Source organism: Phascolarctos cinereus, unplaced genomic scaffold (assembly GCF_003287225.1).
Source record: "Phascolarctos cinereus isolate Bilbo 61053 unplaced genomic scaffold, phaCin_HiC Scaffold_1;HRSCAF=81, whole genome shotgun sequence".
NCBI lineage: Eukaryota > Metazoa > Chordata > Mammalia > Diprotodontia > Phascolarctidae > Phascolarctos > Phascolarctos cinereus.
The window spans coordinates 17,039,614-17,067,098 of NW_027555514.1; the positions used below are offsets into that span (position 1 = coordinate 17,039,614).

Here is a 27,485-nt window from a genome sequence, read left to right on the forward strand (position 1 = left end):
TTCAGTTGTGTCTGACCCTTTGTGATCATGATTATGTGTATCATCGGGGTTGTCTTGACAGATACCAGAGTGATTTTGCCATTTCCTTCTACAGCTCATTTTACAGTTGAGGGAACTGAGGCAAAATGGGGCTAAATACCAGCCCCTTTCTCCCAGGATTGTGGTGAAGATGCAATGAGGCAACTCACGTAAAATGCTTGGCAAACCTTGACTGTGCCAAAAGATTGAAAAGCTTAGGACGGCACTAAGACTTTTGGGACACCCTCTATAAAAGCTTGCTATATTTAAAAACAAAAGACATCACTAAACTTAAAAAAAAAAGTACGGGCTGAAGAGGGATGACTGGCTGCTTTGGAGAACTTTTCACAGCACCTCTCTTCATTGTTACGTCCCAAACTTGGAGGGCTTGTGGGTGTGTCTCCCTCTGTGCTTTTCTATATTGGAACTTGAAAAGCCAGGGTGTCTGTGTTTGTAAATGCTGAAGCCAGGCCACCTGGGGCAGTGCTGTAGAGGCTCGGTTTATTTTGCAAAGATATATTTCAAACAATCTCTTACATGATTATTATGACATATGTAGGTCAGAGGCTTCCTAACCCTGACAGTCATGTCATAATGCTCTGTATTTAGCATTAGAAGAGAAGGGAAGGAAATAATCAATATTTACCATCAGGGGTATGTTCTACATTGATATGGTATATGTACTTGGGGGGGGGAATTAGACCTTCGCAAAACCTGTCAGTCTGGCATTAATTTTACGTTATGAATAACATGGCTATTAATGAATCTTTAATATTTTTAAAATGATGAAAGTGTATGATGTACTCTACAAAAGCAAATTTGGTGAACTGTGAGACTGGTTTGATCAGTGAGGATGCTGATGTATCATGAATAAAAAACCATTTAAGCAGCGCTCACAAAAATGATTGTTAAGTGGATATAGTAGCTTGGTTTACTGAGGAGAAGTTTCAGTCCTAGATAAATTCAGGTGACTGTTGGGAACCACAAAGTCTTTTCCTCCCACTTTTTTTCCATTTTATTATTTACATTCTGAACTTAACAAACACAAAATGAAACAAATATTTCCCTATATATTGTCTCTGTGTATATTTACAGAGAGTAGAAAAAGAGAGGATTGTATATGAGACTACAAATCTTATTATATAGAGAGCCACAGTCTTAAAAAACTTTGGTGAGAAATTATTATATAAAGGTTGGTCTTTTCCAAGGTACCATGGTTCTGGAGTTTAAATGCTTCTGGAGTTCTGGCTCCAAATCACCATGCTTCTGGTGTTAAAGGACCAGGCTTCAGATCCTGCCTTTAGCAATACCTGTGTGGCTGGGGCTTCAGTTTCCTTGACTGTGAAATGAGGAGGATTGGACTCCGTGGACTCAGAGTTTCCTTCCAGCTCTAGAGAGATGAAATTGGTTACTACATATTTCCTGAAACCAATATGGTGCCTGATAGTAGCTCTTAATGGAAACCAGATTGAAATTGCCTAATAAGCATACAAACTAATGTTTCATTTATAAGAGAAGGCAGTGTTAGAGAAAGATTCCCAGGCCAACTGATGGTTAGAGATATCATTATACATATTTTCCCCATAAAACAATTCAGGAATAATTGGTTCCACCTCTAATTTTCATTGAAAGTAAGAAAAGTAGATCAAGAACTTTGCTTATAAAATACTTCTAATGAAAAAATTTTAATCAGTCCTTGTTGAACTGGGGATTAAAAAAATAGTTTGTTTCCTCAGATTTGAGAATTAACATGTATCTGATTGTTAATATTTGATTCTTGCTTAATTATTTATGATATCAAGGAATGAATCTGTCAAGTAAATAATGGAATGCGTACATGCCGCATATGTAATTAGGTTAGGTGCATAAATCCAAAGTGTTCACTTTACAGTTGTCACCGCAAAAATTTATTAATAATGAGAAATGCTAAGTGAAGAAAATTCTTAACCCAGTCGACTCATTAGTGTAGGTTACGGCATTTGTTAGTAAAGAAAGTTCAGCGGCATTTTCTTAGTTGAGTTTTAATCATTTTAATATATTTAGCAAAAGAGGGCACATTTCATTCCTTCCAACTTCGGAATGGAGGATGAAGGGAAATAGGAAACAAATGTGTGGGACATTCACTATTTACCTGCATGCCGTAAGTAGAAAACAAATAGGTAAAACGTACAAGCCTCACGGCTCCCGGGTCCAAACATTAATTTAAGACCCGCGGAGGTACGTGGAGAAAAGGATTTGACTAACATTTTTACAAAGAAAGCTACTTTTAGAATTTAAAGGTCAGCTTTCAGAGTTCGGCTTCATGTTTCGGTTGCTAGGTTGGAGAAACTAATTGGAGGTTTCCAAATCCTCGGACTTTCCAGGTCAGGAGCTGAAGGGGACCTCAGGGCTAGCTAGCCCAGCCAGCCTTTTCGCTTCACATTTATTTGAGCGAGCTCGGATTAACAAGGTGCATTGGGCAGCATTTTTCCTGTTTTGGTTGAGGGGGATGGAGGCCAACGGGAAGCTGCACAAGGTGCCTTTGTCTCTCTCCTCCCCCGCCTCTGTTCTAGGTGTCAGTGGTGGGGTTTGAACCTAGTTCTACAATTCAGCTGATAACTGTGCCATGTTGTCTCTGTAAAAGAATAGAGACATTCATTGGGTGGCCATCACAGAGATCGGGAAGGGTTCTGTCCTTGGCGCTGTTACAGATGGTGGGTAGGAGCCTGGTGGGCACCTCCTTTGTTACTGTGAATGATGGCAAAGTTCAGCCGTGGTTACTTTTCACTGGGGATGGCTGAGTTCAAAGTGTCAGTAAATTATCAGTAATGGACCTGATGTATTCCTGAACCAGTCCCATCCTTTGCAACTTAAGTTGTGAATCCCACCTCTATATACTTCACAGGAATGGGATGAGAATGAAGCCCATGATTCTATGTAGCAATTGGAGCTTCGGGGTAGGGGTGAAGGGGATGCAAATTATTTTTATTTTTATTATATTATTTATTATAATTATATTTATGTATTATAATATATAAATATAATATTTTTATTATATTTATTGTTATCCTAATATCCAGATGTTCTTGGTCAGGTATTGTTTTAGCTGCAAATGTAAATTTGTGCTTTTACGGAGAGTCCAGATCAGTTATTTGATTTAATGAGATAATACATGTAAAGTGCTTTGCAAACCTTACTATTATTATAATGGAGCATGTTAGGAGCCCTGGGAAATTAAATGACTTACCCACAGACTCACAACTAGTATATCTCAAAGGCTGGACTTGAAGTTGGGCTTTGGATCTGCTCTGTCACATTTCTTCACAAATGTGTCTGTAGGTGGAAAATATCACAAAAACATGTAAGCATGATTTTAGTAACTATATATTTTTATGAAATATCAGTTTTCTTTTTCCTCATAGGAAGTAAACAAAAAATCAACAAATATGCACATTTCACTATGCAAACAACAGAAAAGGAGGACTGTACATGAAAGGGTGAATTATTCTATAGTTTTTTTAGCTGGCCAGCTAGCTGCTATTGTCCGTATCCAGCATCCCATCTGCCATCCCCATGCCTATGCATGTGCCTGCCCATGAAAAGAAAGCCCTCCTGTCTCATTTCTGTCTCTCTGAATCCCTAACTTCCTTCTGAGCACAGCCTAGGTGCCACCTCTTACATGAAGCCTTCCCTGATTTCCCCCTTCATTAGTAATATTCTTCCTCTTGAAATTGCTATGTATCTAATTCGAATTTATTTACTTGTGTGCACATTATTTCTTCCTCCTTCTCCTCCCCACTCATGTCAGCTCCTTGAGGACAGAGACTGTTTCACTAGTGTCTTTGTATCCTCAATACCTAGTCAGGTCCCAGAGACATAGAAGGCCCTTAATAAATGTTTGTTAGATTGAATGGGGAAGGGAATAAGCATTTATAGAGTACCTACTGTGGACCAGGCACTGTGCTAAGTGCTTCACAAATATGATCTCATTTAATTCTCACAACATCCCTGAGAGGCAGGTGCTATTGCTATCCCAATTTTGCAGTTCAAGAAACTGAGGCAAGCAGCGGTTGAGCGACCTGCCCAGGGTCACACAGCTAGGAAGTGTCTGAGGATGGACTTGAACTTGGGTCTTCCTGACTTCAGGCCCATCTGTCTGTGCACTATGGCACCCCAGTGGCATTTCCTGATGGAAATGGGTCATTCTGGCTTTCTCTTTAGAAATAAGAGGACATCCTTATTGGGCCTTTCCCAGCTCTGGACAACCTCAGACCAAATAACCAGCCCTGGGAAATCATGCTGGAGTCTAACAATCTTCCTGGAATCACAGATCAAGAGTGGGAAGACACCTCAGACATCATCTTGTCTAGCACCTCCTTTTGCAGATAGGGAAACTGAGGCCCAGAGAGGTTAGTCACTGGCTCAAGGTCACATGGTACTAAAAATCAGAGCTGGAATTTGAACCCAGATGCTTTCATTTCCCATCCAGTGCACCATGAATCTTCCTCGGATGATCTCTACTACATGTGGTGGACCTTATTCCTCTGATAGTATTGCAGCCTTTGGCCTCCCCATGTTAAAACCCTTCCCTCTCAATCCACATGTGACTGGCGCATCTCCTTGTCCAGAGGCCAATGGTCAATGGAAGCAGACCTGGTGGGTTGGAGAGGGCTATAGCATGTTACCCATGAAGATCTGCATGAGAGAGGTTGTGGCAAAGACATCCTCGGGGCCATAGTATATTAAGGAATGGAGACTGTGCCTGTGATTTCATTAGCAGAGGGAACTCCCAGGAGAAGGAATTCCTTATACCAGTGCAGCTTATAGTCTTAGTATTTTACCTGAAGCACTTAGGGGTTAAGTGACTTGCCTAGGATCACACTTTAGTATGTGCCAGAGGCAGGGCTGAATTAAACCCAGGTCTTCTGGCTCTAAAGTCAGCTGTCTTTATCCACTAAGCAACCCTTCCCCTCAATAGTATACAAGGTGAAAAGCTCAAGGATATCAAGGGAATCAATAAAAAAATGTGAAAGAAGATGGTCTAGCCATACCACATTTCAAACTGTATTATAAAGTGGTAATTATCAAAACAATCTGGTACTGGCTAAGAAATAGAATGGTGGATCAGTGAAATAGATTAGGTACAAATTACATTATAGTAAATGCCCATAGTAATCTAGTATATGATAAACCCAAAGATCTAAGCTTTTGGAACAAAAACTCATTATTTGACAAAAACTGCTGGGAAAACTAGAAAACAGTATGGCAGAAACTAGGTATAGACCAACATCTCACACTATATACCAAGATAAGATCAAAATGGGTACATGATTTACACATAAATGGTGATACCATAAGCAAATTAAGAGAGCATAGAATAGTTTATCTGTCAGACTTATGGATAAGGGAAAATTTTAGGACCAAAGAATATACAGAGAGCATTATAAAATGTAAAACAGATAATTTTGATGATAAAAAATTAAAGTTTTTTTTTTTACAAACAAAACCAAATGCGATCAAAATGACAAGAAAAGCAAAAAACGGGGAAAATTTTGCAACAAGTATCTCTGATAAAGGACTCATTTCTCAAATGTGTAGAAAATTGAGTCAAATTTATAGAAAAGACAAGTCATTCCTTAATTGATAAATGGTCAAAAGATACGAACAGGCAGTTTTCAGACCAAGAAGCTGAAGCTATCTATAGTCTTATGAAAAATGCTCTAAATCACTATTGATTTGAGAAATGCAAATTAAAACAGTTCTGAGGTACCATTTCACACCTATCAGATTGGCTAATATGACAAAAAGGGAAAATGGTGGATGTTGGAGGAGATGTGGGAAAACGGGGACACTAATGCACTGTTGGTGGAATTGTGAACTAATCTAACCATTCTAGATAGCAATTTGGAGCTATATTTAAAGGACTATAAAACTGTGCATACCCTTTGATCCAGCAATACCACTGCTAGGTCTACATCCCAAAGACATCCAAAAAAGGGAAAAGGACCTATTTGTATAAAAATATTTATAACAGCTCTTTTTTTTTTGCCTAGGCAGTGGGGTTAAGTGACTTGCCCAGGGTCACACAGCTAGTAAGTGTCAAGTGTCTGAGGTCAAATTTGAACTCAGGTCCTCCTGACTCCAAGGCCAGACCTCTATCCACTGAGCCACCTAGCTGCCCCCTATAACAGCTCTTTTTGAGGTGGCTAAGAATTGGAAAGCAAAGGGATACCCATCAATTGGGGAATGGCTAGACAAGCTGTGGTATATGATCATAATGGAATATTACTGTGCTAAAAGAAATGACAAGCAGGGTGATTTCAGAAAAACCTGGAAAGACTTACATGAACTGGTGCTGAGTGAAGTGAGCAGAACCAGGAGAACATTGTACAATGTAACAGCAATATTATCAGTGAAGAATTGTGAATGACTTAGCTGTTCTCAGCAATACAATGATCTAAGACAATCCCAAAGGGCTAATGATGAAGCATACTATCCGCCTCCAGAGAAAGAAATGATATTGAGTGAATACAGACTGACGCATGTTATTTTCACTTTCTTTCCTTCATTTTTGCTTTTATTTGTGTCTTCTTGTACAAAATGTTTTACATAAATGTACATGGATAACCTATATCAGATGGCTTACCACCTCGGGGAGGGGGAAGTCAGGGAGGGAGGAGGGAAGGATAGAATTTGGAACTCAAAACTAAAGATAAATGTTAAAAAATTTTGAAAAAAGAATAAAAAAGAAAGTGAGTGCATATTAAGACTACAACATGGTATATGTAGTATCTCAAAAGTCTTAGTGAAATTTTAAGCAGTTAAATTAAAGGTTTAAGCAATTAAAGCTTAAAACTTCAATGAGACTTGGGAAATCCTTTATGTAGAGATAGTATATGTAAATCATTCTGTAAGCCCTTTTTCTCAGTCAACAGATATTAGTAATATAGGTACCTTTTATGTGAGGGTCTTTTTTTATTGGCAGGGAGCCCTCATATTAAAAAATAATACTAGCTCACATTTATATAGAGCTTATGTGCAAGGAACTGTGCTAAGCTCTTAATTGCTACCTCACTGGACCCTCACAACAATCCTGGGAGGTTGGTGATATTATTACCCCCATTTTTTGGATAAGAAAACTGAGGCAAATAGAGGTTCAGTGATTTGCCCAGGGTCACACTGTCAGCGTCTGGGGGTGGATGGAACTGAGTCTTCCTGACTCTAGGTCCGTCATTTTATCCACTGCCCCACCTAGTTGTCAAAAGGTTGGGAACCACTAAGGTACTGGAAAGAACACTTGCACCTATTATTAGAAGATCTGCCTTTGAATCTGAGTTGACTTGAAGCCAAATCATTTTGGCTTTCTGGTCCTCAGTTTCCCCATTTGTAAAATGGGGTGGGCTTGGGTTAGATGACTTCTAAGATTCCTTCCAGACCTAAATCCTGCATTTGTAATTATTGGGCAGTGAGACACTAACTCAGGGCTCCTACTTCCATCCGCATCCAGTGCTGTCTCCATCATCCTGCCTCTGTAAATTACTGTCAGGTGCAAAAGGTTAGTATTAAAAGGTCCCCATCAGTAATCAGTAGTTAGGATGGTTGCTAGGCTAGTGGAGGACTGGGAAATAATCCCTGTTCTCAAGTTGAACAAACATGGAATGACCACAAGAAAAGCTAAATAATAAAATGAGGTCTATGCCCTAGAGGTAGATTGATGAGGTGGGTTGGGTCCTGAGTTTAAAGTCAGAAAGGTGTGGGTTCAGATCTTGCCTCTGACCCTTACCAGCTGTGTTGCCCAGGGCAAGTCACTGAGCCTCTCTGAGATTCAGGCAGCTACCTCCCCAGAACTTATCTACTAGGGCACAGACAGGAGGAAGTTCCCAGAGTTTGTCCTAAAACCCTAGAGGCTTCAGTATTTGTGGATAGTGAAAAACAGTGTGGTGCAGTGAGGTCAGAAGGCTTGGGTACAGACCCAGGCTCTGCTCCTGCCTGCCAGGGGGAATTGAAGATGAGGGCTCACGATTTCTTTCTGAGCTCAAGTTTCTTCATCTGTAAAAGGACAGGATTGGACTGGAAGGTTTCTGAAGTGCCTCAGCTCTGAAGAGGCGATCCTCTGCCTCACTTGGCCCATGGCTGATGGTCTTCTGAGGAGTTAGCATCCTCCCCCAACCCCCACAAATGAGGTAACATGGGAAGGACTTGGCAAACTTGAAAACACTCTAGAAATGCTAGCTATTGTTATGGAGATGAAGTAGGAAGGCTCTTGTCTATAGCGAAGGAGTACTGGGTTGCAGTGTCTGGGGAGTTTAGAGGAGGCATGCTCAGTTCCAGCCTGGGTGAGTCACTCTGGGGCCCATGGAGAGCTCTTGAGCTGGAGGTTGATTCAAGGTGACTCCTTTTCCCTCCTATTATGCAGTTTCTTCTTCTTCTTCTTCTTCTTCTTCTTCCTCTTCTTCTTCTTCCTCTTTCTTCTTCTTCTTCTTCCTCTTCTTCTTCTTCTTCCTCTTCTTCTTCTTCTTCTTCTTCTTCTTCTTCTTCCTCTTCTTCTTCTTCTTCTTCTTCTTCTTCTTCCTCTTCTTCTTCTTCTTCTTCTTCTTCTTCTTCTTCTTCTTCTTCTTCTTTTCCTCCTCTTTTTCTTCTTTCTCCTCCTCCTTCATATTTTTATTTAAAGTTTTGAGTTCCAAATTCTATCCCTTCTTCCCCATCCTGATGGTAAGTACTCAGATATAGGCTATATATGTGCAATTTTGTAAAAGATTTCCATAGTAGTAATTTTGTACAAGAAGACTCAAATAACATAAAAATGAGAGAAAGAAAGTGAAAAATAGCATGCTTCAGTCTGTATTCAATCAATATCAGTTCTTTTTCTAAAGGTGGATAGTATGCTTCATCATAAGTCCTTTGGGATTGTCTTATATTGCTGAGAATAGCTGTCATTCACAGTTGTTCATCAAACAATATTGCTGTTACTGTATACAATGTTCTCCTGATTCTGTTCATTTCACTCAGCATCAGTTCATGGAAGTCTTTCCAGGTTTTCCTGAAATCATCCTGCCTGTCATTTCTTATAGCACATAATATTCCATCACAATCATATACCACAGCTTTTTAACCATTCCCCGATTATTGGGCATTCCTTTGATTTCCAATTCATGGCCACAAGGTGATGAGGGAGTGAGGGAGGGAGAGAGAGAGTGTGTTGGGGGGGGAGGTTGGTAAGAACAATATATTTTAAAAAAACGATGGAAGGAGATGAAGTGGGGAATGGGTTGGTCTTCCTGGTAGGAAGACAGGTACAAATTCTGTCTATGCCACCGAATGGCTGCTATGAGACTTTGGACAAGGAACTTCACCTTCTCATTCTCAACTTCCTCATCCATAAAATTGGGGTGATATTACTTGTATGGAAAGTGCTCGTGGAGAGTTCCTTAGAACTGGGTTTAATAGGGTCTTCATCAGAGAGCATGCGAGAGAGGGTGTGTGTGTGTGTCCTCTGAGCTAGTCAAGGGAAGGAAATCTGTTTACAGGTTTAACCCCAATGTTAATTCCTCCATTTTCTATAAAGCATTAGATCCCTAAGTCAGAAGAATGTAATTTGCTTAGTTAACATCTATTAGAAATCCCTTGTAGAAAAAGATTTCCTTCCCTTCCCGTGCCGCCCCCCCCTTGCCCCCAATTTTTGTATTTGAAGCTCAGTTGTTCTGAATGAAGAGCCAAACCAGGCCAAGCCAACTCCCTCCCTTCACCATCCCAATCCTGGCCAGTGCCCATCACTGAGGTGGCCCACTGGGCTCCACCGTGCGAGGAGAGTGGGAGGAGACAGTGCCTGGCAGAGACAGAAACGGGGACAGAGACAGAGAAGACAGACTCAGAGAAGACAGACTCAGAGAGAAGAGAGACAGAGATAGGAAGAGATAGGACAGAGAAGGAGGAGAGAGGAGAGGGTTAGAGTGAGCTTTCGCAGTTGATTACATGGGACAGGAGCGCGGCTGCTGCCTGCGGCTCCCGGGGCTCGGTGTCGTCCTCAGCCCGCCTGTGGCCTGCAGGAGAATGGATGCACGGGGGTGAGACGGGGAGCCTATTTGCATTCCCCGGCAGTCATTTTTATATGCGGAGGTAATGAAGTTGTCAGCCGAGCCGGGAGTGTGGCAGAGCCTGATATTCAAATAGACCTGCCCGCCTAGCCTGCCCCCTCCCCCTCTCCCCGTTTCTGCTCTCCTGCCCCCTAAAGCATTCTTTCCGCCAAGTCCCAGACTCCCGGCCTCGCAGAGGACTCTGGCCCCTTGGCTCCGCCTTAGTCCCGATCCCTACCCTCGCCTTTCTGGGCCAGCCAGGCGGGCTCCTGCCGCTTGTCCACCGCGCAGGGCATCCCTGGGCGGCTCCTCCTCCTATTCCTCCTCTTCCTCCTCCTTCCTCCTCCTCCTCTTTTATCCTCCTTTTCCTCCATCCTCTTCGTCTACCCCCCCTCCATTCTCCTTGCCCTTCACCCTTCCTTTCGACTTCTCTTGTCTCCTCCGCCTCCTACCCCCCCCTTCGACGTTCCCTTCTCTCTCTTCCTCCCTTTCTATTCTCTTTCCTCTTCATCCTTCTCTTCTCTTGGGCTCTCTCCCTCTTCCTTTGCCCTCATTCTCTGTCACCCTTACTCCCTTCTTCTTTTCCTCTTCCTTCTTTTCTTGTTTTTCTCTTCATTCCTCCCTTCTTTTCCAGTCTCCCTGCCTTCCATTCTCCCTTACTGTTCTCTCTCTTCTCTTCTCTCTCTCTCTCTCTCTCTCTCTCTCTCTCTCTCTCTCTCTCTCTCTCTCTCTCTCTCTCTGTCTCTGTCTCTCTGTCTCTGTCTCTCTCTTCTCTTCCCTCATTCTTCCTCCCCCTTCCCCCCTTTCTCTTTCTCCACCCCCACCTTGGGCTTACACACATGGATCAGTTATGCAGCAGCAGATACCAGGTGTCCTGGTCTGACTGCTAATGAGCTAGGAGCTCCCTAGCTGCTTTGGCAGCTGCATTGATTGCAGCATACTGTGGGACAAGGGCAGTGACAGCATGACCCTTACTCTCACTTTACTCCTGCTTGAGTCTGCCCTCCACCCTGTTTCTCTCCCTGCCCCCTGACCTCTCTTTGTCTCTTCCCCCACCCCCACTGTCCCCTCTTCTCAATTTCATACACCTAATCTCAGCCTGCCTGGTTTGAGGAGTGGAGATTGGAAGATGTAAAAAATGTCACAGAATTCATTTTGAATGACAATGTGGGCTTGATTTTGTTGCTTTGACCAACAGCCCAGGTGAGAAGAGAGAGAGAGGCAGTAATGCCATAATGGAGGAAGGACAGTGATGGAAGGATACCCCCTCCGTTTAATGATCAATTGGGTAATAAAGAGAGAGGGAAGGGCATTCTCATATTCCAGAAATGACTCCTGACTCTGATGGGTTATTGCAGTGTTTGGGGATAGAGGTGGAAGGAGGAGAATGACAAATGCTTCTTCAGTGGGAAAAATCCCAGGGGAACAGCAGGACATAATTAAGAAGATTCTGAAAAAAAAGATAGAAAAGGCAAAAACAAGAGAGGAAAGGCAGAACAGAAAAATGGGGGAGGGGTGGGAGAGGAAGAGGGAGAGGGAGAGGGAGGGAGAGAGAGAGAGAGAGAGAGAGGAGAGAGAGAGAGAGAGAGAGAGAGAGAGAGAGAGAGAGAGAGAGAGAGAGAGAGAGAGAGAGAGAGAAAGAAAGAATGGACACAGAGAGAGAAGAGTGAAGAGAGAGAAAGAGAAGAATCACAAAGAAATATGTATACAGGGTATCCCAAAAGCAATTAAGCTTTAATAGCTTAAAACTGAACTAAGAGTTTTGTGACATTGTACAAAGAAAGACACAAGGGAAGAGAAAAAAGAGAGACAGAAGAGACATAGAGAACCTAGACATTGAAAGAGAAGAGAGATATACAGAAGAACATGGAGAAAGACAGGAGAGAAAGGAAGAACACAAAGAAGGAGAGAAGAAACAGAGATACAAAGAAAAAAAGAGAGGGAAGAGTCAGAGGAGAGAGAAGAGAGAGAAATTGTGAGAGATGGGAGGTACAGAGGAAAAGAGAGGAAGGACAAAGAGATGGAGGAGAGAGCCAAAGAGAATAGACAAATAGAGGAAGAGAATCAAGAGAGGAGACATGAGACAGAAGAAGAGAGAAGAGAAGGAAAGGAGAGATGTGGGGGGGGGAGAAGGGGGAAGGGAGAGAGAGAGAGAGCTAGAGAGAGAGCACAATATCTTTTTCTAAGCAAAGTGCTTTTGCCTTTGTTCATTCAAAAGAAAATGCCCAGTTCTGTCCCGGCTGCTCTGCAGTTCTGCAAAGCCAATAGTCTGTTATCTGAAGTTGTGCCTGGAGAAGTATTTGGCCCCTTGGAGGAGTTATTTGTAGCCCGGTAAATCTGCTGACATGCCATTTAGAAAAGTGAATACTGGGTATGCAGTGTAACGAGGATTTCATAAGGATTTCGAGTGTCCATGGGTCCTCTGCATGTGCAGACCTACGGATTAAGAGCTCCCTGAGTATGCATTGACATGATGCGCCGTCAATGATCCAGGAACGTAGGAGTCCCTAAGTATTCATCCATGCCATGGAGCAGAGCCCCTCCTGCAGAGTTTGCATGACGTAAGGTGGAAATGATCCGTGGCCTAAAGACTCCCTGAGTACACATTGACATGATAGACTAGAGTTGTTTTGGTCTATAGTGTCAATGAACTGAAGATAATGGTGGAGTCTTCTGTGGCTCTGTTGAGACTGGAGTTCTTATGGTCTTAATGGTCTACTCAAATTAGCCCAGTTAAGCTGCCTTGTGACTCTTTGGGGCTGTAGGCCCTTGGTCTTTGACCTCAAATATAGCAACATGGTGATGGTTTAATTGTGGACATTGGTTTTTTTTTTCATATCTATTTGTGCAGAATATGGCCCCCTCCATTCAATGGCCCTTTGCTCTTTCCCAGCACTAGGGCTGGTTTCATCAGGCTAAGGGTAAGTAAAGACCCTACAAGGGTTTGAAGGTAACTCTTCAAAGGAGAAGGTTGCTCACGGTAGGAATGGGCTTGGGGTCTGCCTATGGATTCAGAGATTTGTAAAGTGGAACAAGTCTCCCTCTACCCCCCTTTCTCTTTTGGAGGAGGGTCTTGGGAGCACTGACCAGGGACACAACTTATCCAAGGTCCCATGACCAGGGTGTGTCAAAGGCAGGGCTTCCTGACTCCCAGGGCTCAAGGACCCAACACTCAGATGGACTAAGGAAGTGATGGGCTGTGATCTCTTCCCTGGTCAGGCCATGTAGGAAGTTCTGGGGTCAGCTTTGGTAATGGACAAGCTGGAGAGCATTCAGAGGAGGTCAACCAGGATGAAGAAGGAAGGGCCTTAAGCCCATGATACATGATCAGTGGAAGGGACTGGGGGTATTGAGTCTGGAGGAGAGACATTGGTGGGGGAGACATGATCATTGTGTTCAAGCATCTCTTGGGCTGTCATGTGGAAGGGGGCTTAGAATTGGTCTGCACCATCCCAGAGGGCAAAGAAACAGATACTGGCTCATCGTCCAGAAGAATGACTCCAATGGCAGAGCATCCAAAAGTGGAGGGAGGGGGGAGGGCAGGGTAGCTCCTTGATGGAGGGCTTCACCCAGAGGGTGGCAACGTCTGTCCAGTGCTTTAAGAATAAGGATGAGTGTAATAGCAAGCATTTATATAGTGCTTTAGGTTTACAGATGATCTCATTTTGTCTTCTCAACAACCTCAAAGGGAGGTGCTATAATTATCTTCACACAGAGGCTGAGTGACTCGCTTGATTTGAACTCAGGTCTTCCTGAATCCAGATCCAGCACTCCATCCGCTGTACCACTTAGTTACCTATTGTAATGGGATGTCCTGTAAGGCAGGGGTTCATATGGACCACTCTGGCAGCCTGACAAAGTCACTGAGTCCTCAGAATTTAAATGAATAAGATAAAATACATAGAATTGTAAAGCAAACCAATTATAGTGAAATGCAAATGTAAAAAAAAACCAGTCAACCACTTAACAAAAAAAAAAAACAAAGAAAAAACACCAATTTCATGGGTTTCAGGTTAAGACCCTCTGGCTTAGGGTATAGGCTGGGTAAGATGGCTACTGAGGTCCTTTTCACCTCTAAATTTAGTGTGTGTGTGTGTGTGTGTGAGAGAGAGAGAGAGAGAGAGAGAGAGAGAGAGAGAGAGAGAGAGAGAGAGAGAGAGAGAGAGAGAGAGAGAAAGAGAGAGAGAGAGAGAGAGAGAGAGAGAAGCAGAAGGCAGGGGAGAAAGACATAGACATAGATTGTCAGAGAGAGAGGAGAGAAGAGGAGACAGACAGACAGACAGACAATAACTTACAGAGACAGACACAGAGAGAGAGACAGAGACAGAGAAAGAGGAGAGAGCTGGAAAGGTGAAGGGAGGGAGAGACTGATAGAGAGACGCCCAATCACAGTCTCTTATTCAGTTCTGGGAAAACAAAGGTCATTTTGGGCTGGAGTCTTTGAGGAAGAGGAAGCTGTGGAAACAGTGGTAAGGAGAAGGAAGACATCTTTTCTCAGTTTCTAGCGACAAGTTATGATACAGCCAGTCTTGCCTCTGTCCTCTGGAATTCAAATGGAGGATGAGAAGAGGAAGCCAGACTAGAAAAAAAGAAAATTCCGCAGAACAGATAAGAAATGATTGAAGCATTAAAAAAACAAAAAGCTATTGAGGGATATACCTGAGTTAGTTTGAATCTTGGAATTAATCATCATCATCATTATCATCATCATCACAGCTGACATTTATGTAGGGATTTGTTTGCAAAGCAAATGGTCTATATTACCTTATTACAACCTTGTGAGGTAGTTACTATTACTACCAACCCCATTTTGCAGATGAGGCTACAAAGGTGAAGGAGGCTGTGATTTAACTGGGGTCACACAGCTCCTAAGTGAGGCAGGATTCGAACTGATTTCTTCCTGATTCTAGGCCCAGCCCTTTATCTATGAACTATCCATTAGCGAAGTGGCAGAGGATAGGATAGGATGGATCCCATTAATTTATTATTTAGCACATTTTTGTCCTGGCAAATGGGAATCAGAGAGAATAATTCCAAGAATCAGAAGCCTCTGTTGAAATTGCTCAGCCATAGCTTTAGAGTTGGAGAGGCCTTAGAAAGGACCTTGTTCAACCCCCTCATCTGACCAGCTGAGGGCATATAATTTTTCCCCCTCCTGACTACTTACTGAGGATCTACTACGTTCAAGGCACTTGTCATCCTGTGAGGATAGTCAATGGATTTAGCAAGTCTAGGGATGGGCACATAGTAAACCCTTAATAGTAAACTCCTTCCTTCCTTCCTTCCTTCCTTCCTTCCTTCCTTCCTTCCTTCCTTCCTTCCTTCCTTCCTTCCTTCCTTCCTTCCTTCCTTCCTTCCTTCCTTCCCTCCTTCCCTCCTTCCGTCCTCCCTCCCTCCCTTCCTTCCTTCCTTCCCTCCTTCCTTCCTTCCTTCCTTCCTTCCTTCCTTCCTTCCTTCCTTCCTTCCTTCCTTCCTTCCTTCCTTCTTTCCTTCCTTCATTTGTTCATTAATTCATTCATTCATTCATAAGCTGGGAGCATACTCCTGCGGGAGGCCTTCGAAAACTGGCCACTACATATTATTGGAGGACCCCAGACATGAACTGTCCCTGGGGAAGAGAAAAGCTGTTCTCCCTTAGGGTCACCGGAGATAGAGGGCTGGGTTTGGAATCGGATGACCTGGATTCAAATCCTGTCCCTGAAACTTACAGTGTGACTCTGGGCAAGGTTCTCTGAGCCTCACTTTCCTCAAGTGTGACAGGGGTGTGCTGTGGTTAGATGACAGGGCTGCTGAATCCTGAAGAGAGTGAGGATTGTGCTGAAGCTTTTTCAATATATATATATATATATATATATTGACAATATACATACATACATAGTCAATATATATATATATATATTGACAATATACATACATACATATATATATAATATATATATTATATATATATTATATATATATATATATATATATATATATATATATATAAATATATATATAAATAAATTTATTTTAAATATCCTTTTCTTGTACTGAAGTTTTAGGCGTCTAGATTTAAGTAGGACGCATATTTCCCTTGTTCTTTGGAAAAGGCTGCTAGGATGTGGCAGGTGCAGCCCCGGAGTCCGAGGGCTGCTGGGGGAGGACTGAGCCGGGCTGGGCTGGACCAGAAGGCCTCCGAGCAGTCTCCTTCCACCCCTGGTGCGTGGTGGTTCCGAGTGCTTCGTGCGCCCCCAGCCACGTCCTCGACAGCCCTGGTATTTGGTGATTCTAAGTGCTCCGCGCGCCCCCAGCCCCGCCCCCAGCACCCTCGGGGCTCCCCGCCCCCGCCCCCGACACAGGTTCATAGCTCACCCCTCGGTACTGAGGCTTCGAAAGCCCCGGTGACGCCTCCTCTCCTCCGTCCATCCTGTCTCTGCAGTCCTGTTCTCCTCGCATCTGCTAGCGGGCTGTTTGTGCGGGTCACAGAGGCCTTATTCTGCTTTCCTTTATTCCCCAACAGCTGTTTGGAGAGGAAGCGGGGTCTCCTTGGGCGTGCTTACTCTGCATATTCTCTTCCTTACGCGTGCCTTCTGGAGGCCATGCTGGGAGGTACCTGGGGACCAAGTTACTTTCAGACCGTGATGGAGAGCAGCCTACCACTGCAGCCCCCTCCCACGACATCAGAGCTGGGTGGGCCCTTGGGCATCATTTAGTCCACCAAAATCATTTTGCAGATACTGAAACTGAGGCCGGGGCGGGGGAGGGGGGGGGACAGGGACAAGTTGTCTTAGGTTCTAAATGGCAGAATGGGGACTGTTTTGTCCCCCATGCTTAGCAGAATGCCTGGTACTTAGTAAGGGCCTAATAAGTGCTTGTCGACTGCCTGGGTCAAAGAGATGAAAGTGGGTTAGTAGGTTAACAAGCATTTATGGAGTGAATTCGATGTGGCAGGCACTCTGCTAAGTACGGGGGCACAAAGAAAGGCAAAAACAGTCTCAGCCTCAGAGGAGCTCACACTCCAAGGGGAAGATAACATGCAAACAACTGTCTACAGAAGATGTAGACAGGGTAGTTGGGAGCTCATGTCAGAAGGAAGGAAAGGTGTTAGTGATGTGCACCTTCCCTCCACAGCTACCAAGGAGATCTGAGTGGGGAGTGTGGGGGGGGGAAACACACAGTATGGCCATGGATTCCCCACTGACACCTGGCTTGGGTCCCGGGACAGGCCATGCTGCCACCACAGACGAGCCAAAGAACCAAGGGGAACGCTTTTTCAAAGAAGAACTTAGTTTAGAATCAAGAGGGTCTTTCCCTGTTCAAGAGCACAAAGTCAGCTCCTGGATCAAGCCAGTTCAATTCAACAAGCCTTTATTGTTAGGGGTAAACAACATGGGTCATTGTATAGGGGCAGCTAGGTGGCAGTGGATAGAGCACTGGCCCTGGAGTCAGGAGGACCTGAGTTCAAATGTGACCTCAGACCTAACACTTAACACTTACTAGTTGTGGGACCCTGGGCAAGTCACTTAACCCCAATTACCTCACCAAAAAAAAGTCATTGTATAATATATGCACAAGAGGTCGATCAATTGAGAAGGTTTCACTGACAGATTTTTATCATGAATCATCTGGAACTGGGATTGGTTCTATTGTGTTGATCAGAGTTCCTAAGTGTTTCAAAGTTGTTAATCTTTACAGTATTGTTGTTGTATACATTATTCTCCTGGTTCTGCTCACTTCACTTTACATCAGTTCATACAAGTCTTCCCAGGCTTTTCTGAATCTATCCCCTTCATCATTTCTTTTTAAAAAAAATTTATTAATTTATTTTGATTTATCAACAATCACTTCCATATGCTTTTGAGTTGAAAATTTTTCTCCCTCTTCCTCCCCCCCCACCCTCCCCAAGACGGCGCACGATCTGATATAGGCGTTACATTTACATACCCATTAAACATATTTTCACATTAGGGAAGTTGTAAGTAAAAATTAAAACCAATAGGAGGAGCCATCAGAAAGATGCCCTTCATCATTTCTTATAGAGCAATAATAATATTCCATCCTATTTCTACACCATCAATTGTCCAGCCCTTCCCCAATTGATGGGCATCCTTTCACTTTCCAGTTCTTTTCACCTTAAAAAGAGCTACCATAAATATTTTTGTCCATATGGGCATTTTTCATCTTTCTTTTTAAAAATAATTAGTTAATTTTTAGTTTTCAACATTCACTTTCATAAGATTTTGAGTTTTAAATTTGCTCCCCCCCCCTCAAGATGGTGTGCAATCTGATACAGGCTCTGCTTATACATTCACATTAAGCACATTTTCCCATTAGTCATGATGTAAAGAACAATTAGAACTAATGGGAGGAACCATGAGAACGAAGCAATAAAACAAAACAAAAAAGGGAAAGGAGAGCAAATAGTCTGCTTCCATCTGCAGACTCCATCAGACTCCAGAGTTCTTTCTCTAGATGTGGATAGCATTTTCCATCATGAGTCTTTTGGAGTTTTCTTAGACCCTTGCACTGCTGAGGAGAGCTAAGTCTAGCAGAGTGTGGCGTTTACTGTGTGCAGTGTTCTCCTGGCTGTGCTTATTTCACTCAGCATCAGATCATATAAGTCTTTCCAGGTTTTTCTGAAGTCTTCCTGCTCATCATTTCTTATAGCACAATAGTATTCCATTACATTCATATACCACCACTTGCTCAGCCATTCCCCAATTGATGGGCATCCTCTCAATTTCCAATTCTTTGCCACCACAATAAGAGCTACTATAAATATTTTTGTACACATGGGTTCTTTTCCCGTTTTTACCTCTGTGGGACACAGTCCTAGAAGTTGTATTGCTGGTTCAAAGGGTATGCATAATTTTATAGCCTTTTGGGCATAGTTCCAAATTGCTCTCCAAAATGGTGAGATCAGTTCACAACTCCACCAACAATGCATTAGTGTTCCAAATTTCCCACATCTTCTCCAACATTTATCAGTGTCCTGTTTTGTCATGTTAGTCAATCTGATGCGGTACTTCAGAGTGGTTTTGATTTGCATTTCGCTAATCAGTTGTGATTTAGAACATTTTTTCGTATGATTATAGATAGCTTTGATTTCTTCCTCTGAAAACTGCCTGTTCATATCCTTTGACCATCTAGCAATTGGGGAATAACTTGTATTCTTATAAATTTGACTCACTTCTCTATGTATTTTAGAAATGAGGCCTTTAGCAGAGACACTGGTTGTACAAATTCTTTCCCAGTTTTCTGCTTCCTTCCTAATCTTGGATTCATTGACTGCTGTCTTTTGTGCCTAACCTATTCCACTGACCACCAATCTATTTCTTAGCCAGTCCCAAGTAGTTTTGATGATTGCTGCTTTATAATACAATTTAAGATGTGGAATTGCTAGGCCACCTTCTCCTGCATTTCTTTTCATTAGTTCCTTTGATATTCTGGGCCTTTTGTTTTTCCAAATGAATCTTGTTATTATTTTTTCTAACTCTATTAAAATAATGTTTTGGTAGTTTGGTATGGTGCTGAATAAGAAAATTAGCTTAGGTAGAATTGTCATTTTTATTATATTAGCTCGGCCTACCCATGAGCAACTGATATTTTTTCAATTATTTAGATCTGACTTTATTTGTGTGAAAAGTGTTTTGTAATTGTGTTCATATAGTTCCTGGTTTTGTTTTGGCAGGTACACTCCCAAATATTTTATAATGTCTACAGTAATTTTAAATGGACTTTCTCTTTCTATCTTTTGCTAGTAATGTGTAGAGATGCCGATGATTTGTGTGGGTCATTTTTCATCTTTCTTTGGTCTCTTTGGAGCACAGACCTAGTAACTATATTGCCGATCAAAGGGTATGCACAGTTTAATAGCTTTTTGGGCATAATTCCAAATTGCTTTCTAGAATGGCTGGATGAATTCACATCAAGGACCTTTCATTCTAACGTGGGAAGACAACAAATAAAAAGGAACTGGAAAGGGGGAGTCTCCTGAGGGAGTTGGGAAGGGGGAGAATTCTGCAGAGACCAGGAGAGAGGGAAGTATACTTACATATAAGGTAATTTCAGTGTAGGAGGAGTGATGAAAACAGGAAAAACTCCTTGTGATGGTATACATGATGGCATTTGAGCTGAACCTGGAGTGGGGATCAGGAGGAGGGGGAAGGGAATAAACATTTATATAGTGTCTACTGTGTGCTTATCTCAGAGTTGCCAGACATCCCCCTTCCATGCTGGATTGTCCCGTTTTATTGCCTTGTCCCGTTTTCCATGTCTGTTGGGCATGTAATGGCCCTACTTTCAGGCTTGGTCTAGGGGACCCCCACTTCCTGGTCCTAGTAAGTCAGGATCTGATAAGTCAGCCGGTTCTGCTCTGCCTCTTCTGTGTGCTCTGTCTGGGACTGCCTGTCCCACATGGTCAGTGGTGCAGCCAGCTAATTGGAGTCTCTCCGGGCCTGTGATAAGTGGTGCAATCACCCAACCCTTCAATGCTTTCAGGACCCATACATTTGTTCACCTGGGCACCCTTTCCATCTGCTAGAATCTCAGTCCCCTGATGACTTAGAAGACAGCTGCTGTGGCCAAAATATTTGACACTTCAGGCCAACCAGGTGATGAATACTGCTGAGTTTAGCTAATTTGGGCCCCCAGTTGAGTTAACATATATTCTCTAGGCCTGTACTTTCAGCCTTCCTAGCTTTTGCTCTGCAGGTATAGACTTTGGGAGCCCAGGGCCACCTCTAGGAGATGATAAAGCATCAGAGGAGGGCTTGGATTTTTCCTTTTCCTTTCTAAAACATTTTAGTGATGCCTTTTGTCTTGATATTCCAGTCATTTTTCCCTTCCAGACTGAACCCACTGTACTTTGTGACAAAGAAAAATAATTTGGCAAAAGCACCCAAAACAGATATTATGTCTGCCAATGTATTCACTATACTGTTCTGGTAGCTTCCCATCTCTCTGAAGTGAGGGAGGATGAATTTTTTTTCTTTAGAGAAAAAGAGAGGAGGGGAAGGGAGGAGGAAAGAGAGACGAGAGAGAGGGAGAGAGAGAGAGAGAGAGAGAGAGAGAGAGAGAGAGAGAGAGAGAGAGAGAGAGAGAGAGAGAGAGAAAGAGAATATGACTTGTAGGTCAATTAAAACAGAAGTATCTTTGGTACCTTGCAGTTTAAGACAAACAATAATGACCCAGACAGATGTTAAGTTTATACACTAAGCCAATACATTAATAAGTTAGGAATTTGAATTAAGTGCAAATAAAAGAGGTAAATGCATTTAGAGTTGTGATCAATGGGGAGTGGGCTGTGTGTGGATGATGGGGAATTCCCACAATCCTTCCAATTAGTTAAGTCCACGTACATGTTTGGAGCAGGGTGGACACTGAGAAGGCTGCAGCTTTGCTTCAGGTGTTCAGTAAAGGTGAATGAGGAGCCCTGGCCATCTTCACATCATCAGTGTTATAATTAAATAGTACCCCTTCAAACTCGGGCAGAATTTTCAGTAATCCACCTTGGCTGGGCTAATCTTACTTCTGTATTAATTTAATTACATTCGATCAACACGTATTAAACATATAATGTATGCTGGGCTGTGCTGGGTATCCAAAGATAAAATGAAAAGGATCTCTGCCCTCAAAGAGCTTACAATGTCCAGGGTGGCAGTAAGAGGCAGGGGATAGGAGGTATTAAAACATGTATACTAGTACATAAATACAAAAGATAGACAAAGTAATTTTAAGAGGGGTAATCTACAACACCTGAGCTGTGCTATGAGAAATGGAGAGAGTGTTGGACTGGGTTCAAATCCTACCTCAGACATTTACTAGCTGTGTGACCCTGGGCAAGCCCCTTCCCCTCTCTCTGCTTCAGTTTCCTCACCTGTAAAATGAGGTGGTTGGACCCGCTAACTTCTAAGGTTGCTTCTGGCTCTAAATCTACAAGCCCATGACCCCTTCCCCAAATACATTTAGAGAGAGACAACTGGATTTGACTCTTTGTAATGGGAGATGAGAAAACCTTTCCAGGAGGTGGCCTCTGAGCTGTACTTTGGAAGGGAGTTGAGGCTTTGGTGAGGCTTTGGTGAGGAGGGGGTTTATTGCAGAGCTGTGCATGCGAAGAGAAGGAGGTGGAATAAGGATGGGAAGAGCTGGTTGGTGAGTTTGATCAGAATGGAGAACTTGTGCAGGGAAGCCTTGTGAAATTAGACTGGAAAGGTAGGTAGGAGGTCACATTACGGAGACTTTTCAAAGCTGGTGGAGTTTGCCAGGGTTTCTGACTCTGTGGCAGCTTCCTTTACTCTCCAGCACAAACTCTGCCCTCTTGATAACAATTGTGGGATGTACAATTCTGATTCTCACTCATGTTATTTCCCTCTGGGAGACCTTTCTTCCCCACCTGCCTCCTCCAAATTCTGCTCACTTTTCAGAGCCCACCTTGAGTTTCTGTTTCTTCCAATCTGTCTTTTCTGATGGTGCCAAGCCAGATTAACCTCTTCTTTTCCATGCCCACATGACATGTACTGCCTAGGTAGGGAGGTATTGAGGTTTTGTGCCAGCCAGAGCAAAATGTCCATGCATTGCTAGTTTCTGGCAGGTTAACATGATGAAGTCAGGAAAGTGAATCATGATGATGGAGGCCATGACCTTGCCTCCTTTGCCTGGTTTTATTCTTGCTCAGATTCAACCTCATTCCAATTCTGGGGAGGATTGTGGGACCGAGATGGACTTCACATCCCTTCCTCAACACAGATCCTGGGTTTGGGAGGCATAGGATCCACATCAACAATGAAACGAGAGTAATAAGGAATGTTCTAACCCTAAGTCAGATAAGTGGTCTTGGACAAGCCTTCAAATTAATGCCAGACAGAGGCAGTCAAAAGGATAGACCTAATCAGCCTGGGGGCACTGTCCTTAGCTAATTTTGGTGGCTCAGAATTCCTTTGACTATGCATTAACAGAACTCAGCCTATTCTTATTAGTAAGAAGGTTCCTAGACATTGTATTGTAGTAGATGGGAGCAGAGAGAGCTGTCAGACAACCCTGAAGAACTGAAGCCAAGAGGGTTTTAGAGGCATGACACACAGCACAGAAGGATGATTTGATGCCTGGGAGAGTAGTAAAGAGAAGTGTGATGATACCACAATGGGACATTAACAACCCTATTGCACTGGAGACATGAGTCTCCCTGGCCATGTATGGCCCCTTGCCACATAAGTCTCCTGCATTTGTTTCTTCATCCATGTTCTCTGGATGTGTGTCCCTTCCCTTAGTGGTAGAATGGTCACTTGTGTGTGTGTGTGTGTGTGTGTGTGTGTGTGTGTGTGGAATCCCATAAACTTTTCTCGTTACTGATTTGCTTTGCTGTTTGAATGCTAAATGTATCTTCTATATGGCCAGAGCTCAATTCTGAGTGGATGCTGACTTATAGACCACTTCAAAGCTGGTGAAAGCCCTTTGTGGGAGCGGGCTAGACTTCTATCACTTAATCACATACTGCCTTGTATTATTAATTACATCTTCATGTGTCTGTGTCACCCGACTAGCTAGATTCTAGGCTCTTAGGGAGGAAGTAGGACCATTCCTTACCCTCATTTTCCATCTTACCTCCAGAGCTTAGTATTGTCTAGGCACATAGGCACCCTCCCCAAAACTGCTTGTAAGAATAAATGAATAGGGAAAAAAGAATAAGTGAATGAGTCTAAAAATGTGAAGTTTAAACAAAACTTCCATCCCTTTATTGAGCTAAGAATGAAATGGAGCCAAGACCAGGCTTTGTTTTTCAATTCAGCTAAAGTGCTTTTTATGTTCCTTAATTTTTTTTATAACAGAGTGGTTTTTAGTCTTATAAAAGGGACTTAATTGTTTTGAAGTCTTGAATTAATATCATGGAGTCAATGTATTGTGCTGGAAAGAGCACAGGACATGGAAATCAGGAGATAGCCTTGAATTCTGTCTTAGCAGCTACCTAACTAGCTGTGTGGCCACAGGGAAGTCACTTTATTCCTCTGGGGCTCATATTATTATTATTATTATTATTATTATTATTATTATTATATTATTATTATTATTATTTACCTCATCTGTAAAAGTAGGCAAGGGGTTGAACTAGATGACTCCTCAGGTCCTTTCCAGCTCAATTATCCCAGGACTCAGTCCTTAGGTTGTAGATGGAGTCATGGACTTCAAGGAGCTTGCAATCTACAAAAGACATTTCAATTTAGGCACTTTTATTTTAATTACATTCCCAAATATAAGAAAAATAATTCCTTTGCCTTTGAAGCTTAGTCATGGTGTCCTGTTCTGTAGTTAAAGCCTCACTGTCTGTCAAAGGAGGGTGCTGGAAGAGACAACACTCTCTCACCTTCCTTCAGGCTCTCAGTCTATCATTCTCTGATGGTTCTGAGCTGTCCCAGGTAGCGCATCTAGACATTTCAAGGTCAAATGCTTCCTCTGCCTGACTCATCCAGGTTAGTGTGTCTGCAAGTTACTTAGGGTGCTTTGTACCACTTTTGGAGGCAGCTAGGTGGTGCTGCAGTGGAAAGAGCTCTGGGCCTGGAGTCAGGAGGACTCATCTCCCTGAGTTCAAATGCAGCCTCAGACACGTCTTAGCTGTGTGACCTTGGGCAGGTCATTGAACCCTGTTTGCCTCAATTTTCTCATCTGTGAGATGAGCTGGAGAATGAAATGACAAACCACTCCAATGTCTTTGTCAAGAAAACTCCAAATGGGGTAATGAAGAGTTGTAGATGACTGAAAATGACTGAAGAACAAGAAGACAGATGAAAGGAATAACTGCTTGGTTATTAGAGCTGTCCAAAATATAGAAATAGGCTGCTCTGAAAGGGAGTGGGTTCCAATCCAATCCAATAAATCCAATAAACATTTATTAGGTGTCTGTGATATATCAGGTACTGTCCTAAACACTAATTTATTAATTATAATGAATACAAATAGAGACAGTCCATACCTTCAAGGAGCTTATAATCTAAAGGGGAAGGAGGTAAGAAAGGGCAGGGGGGGTGTGAGGAATGGGACACCAGGGTATCTTGTTCTGTGGAGCTGAAACCAGGCAGGGCAGCAGACGCAAAGTGAGGTGATCTAAGTCCAGTTTCTGCCCTTTCCAAAGGGAGGCTCTGGGAGGAGTTTGGTTCTCTGCCTTCCAGCCTTCCAATGAGAAGGGAGAGGAGGCAGAGGGAGGTGGGCGGCATAGCGATGAGCTTAGAAGTGATGAGCTTGTCCCGTGAGGGGCATCTTGTTCCCTGGAGCTGAAGCCAGGGAAGGTAGTAAATGCCAAGCGGGATCCCTGTCATTGGAAGATTTTAAGTGAAGACTTAGGAGAACATTAGAGGGGAATACTTTGGGCTCCATGGCTTCTGAGGTCCCCTTCAATTCTTTTGAGATCGAGTGATTCTCTCATAGACTGGGACTCGACTCTGCCCGGGCTGCTAGTCTCATGTGGGGGGAGCTGTTGAATGATGTGGAACTTATTCTTGGAGAGATGCGACAGCTTCCATATTCTGGGGGGAGGAATGATGAAATAATTGACTTCTTATAGGTGGCTGCATTCCTTCTCAGTCATCCTGGGGGGCAGGGCTGTGAGGAGTTTCATCTTTGTTCTTAGAGGCAGCCACTCTATCTTTCTGTCAGCTACAATTATAGCACCCCAATTATGCCCTGTAATCATAGAATCATAGAATGTCGGAACCAGAGATCTTCTATTCTTTTTTTTTTCCTGCTTTTTGGTGAGGCAGTTGGGGTTAAGTGACTTGCCCAGGGTCACACAGCTCGTAAGTGTCAAGTATCTGAGGCCGGATTTGAACTCAGGTCCACCTGACTCTGAGGCCAAAGCTCTATCCACTGTGCCACTTAGCTGCCCTGAGATCTTCTATTCTAACCTCCTCAGAGTAAAGTGATCTTTGTGAGTCCTGGGTTCAAATGCCACCTTCCCCTAAGCGTATTGTATCCCTGTGTTAGAATGTCCTGCTTCAGGGCAGGAATGATCTCCATTTTGTATTTGTAGCCCCACTGCCTGGTAGTGTTTAATAAATGCTGTTGATTGATTGACACTACAGCTAAGTGGCTCAGTGGATAGAGTACTGGACTTGGAATCAGGAAGAGTTGAATTCAAATTCAGCCTCAGACACTTATATGACTGTAGGTAAGTCTGTTAGTCAGTTATCAGTCATCTATAGGTCATTAAGTGCCTACTATGTGCCAGGCACCACGTGAAGCGCTCAGGATACAAAGAAAGGCAAAAAATTGGCCCTGCTTTCACTTTTCCTCTCTCAGGCTCAGTTTCCTCGTTTGTAAAATGGAAATAGTGATAGCACCTACCTCCCAGGGTTGCGGGAAGAGCTTAAAGAGCTATGCGAACACCGTTTTTATTAGCTATTATAATTATGTGACCCGGAATTTGTAAAATGGGAAAGACAAGAGGACCTTTCTCCCAGGGTTATTGTTGTGCAGGTCAAATGAGCCAACTTATGCAAGGTGCGATAGAAATGCCTGCTTTGATGATGATGATGATTATGGAATACTAATGATAATAATTATATGAAGATATTGTTAATTATGAAAATAGGGAGATAAATGGAAGCCCTTAGAGTGAGGGATATGGGTTAAGTGCTTTGTGGGGTGAGCTCTACTCCACTAAAACATATCTATAAGCATTTTAAAAGTTATTTTAAAAGATTTATTTACTCTAATGGATGGAGATTGTCTTTGGATAATATAAATATCCCAAAGATTTAATGAAGTTATCTGAAGCCATGCAGACATTACTTAGACTTCTGTAATTAGAATTATAGTCAAGGAAGCTTCCCACTGCTAAATATATGGGGATATTTCAATATTTCACATTTACTATGTCTTTGGACTACAGTACCTGATGCCTTTTCTTACCTTGTGGCTTTCAGAATTCTCTCTAAACACCCATTTCAATAGATATTTAATTGCTTTTAATTAATGGCAGCACACAGCCCATTTATATCCATGTTCATCCTTCTTACTGGTTTTCTCTCATGGACCCCACCTGTCTGTCTCGTCTGCCTAGAAGGACCCAAACCGACGAAGACACAGAATCCAATCAGAAAACCCGCCTAAAGATGAAAGGTCCTTCCAATGAGAAGTGAGTGTGCTAAAGTACACCTTTCAATGAGTTTGGACAAAACTGAAAAATGTTGTTGATATCAGATCCTTAGGCTGATTACTGAAGCGTTCGATTTTCCAGTATGTCAATTCATCACTGTCTACCTGGTTATATTTAACACTTTCTCCTGTTTCCAGCTCGACTGCTGAGATAGGCAGGCTCTGTCGGCTGATATCTGCTTCACGGGGAGGTCAATAGCCCGTTGTGGGCAGCCCACTGTGGCTGCCCCCAATGCTGGCTCTCTCTTTTCTTGGGAATGCTGACAGCCGATGGAGCCTCGCCGTCTT

The 27,485-nt window shown here is 42.9% G+C and overlaps 1 long non-coding RNA gene across 1 annotated transcript; it reads right to left on the reverse strand.

The window, feature by feature from the left end:
* Positions 1-1,087: 1,087 nt before the first annotated feature.
* On the reverse strand, positions 1,088-16,659 carry LOC110213135 (uncharacterized). The gene is made up of 3 exons (XR_002325897.2): positions 16,425-16,659; positions 3,245-3,330; positions 1,088-1,408 (listed from the first exon to the last, which is right to left on the reverse strand). It is a non-coding gene; the product is annotated as an uncharacterized LOC110213135 (long non-coding RNA).
* Positions 16,660-27,485: the final 10,826 nt, after the last annotated feature.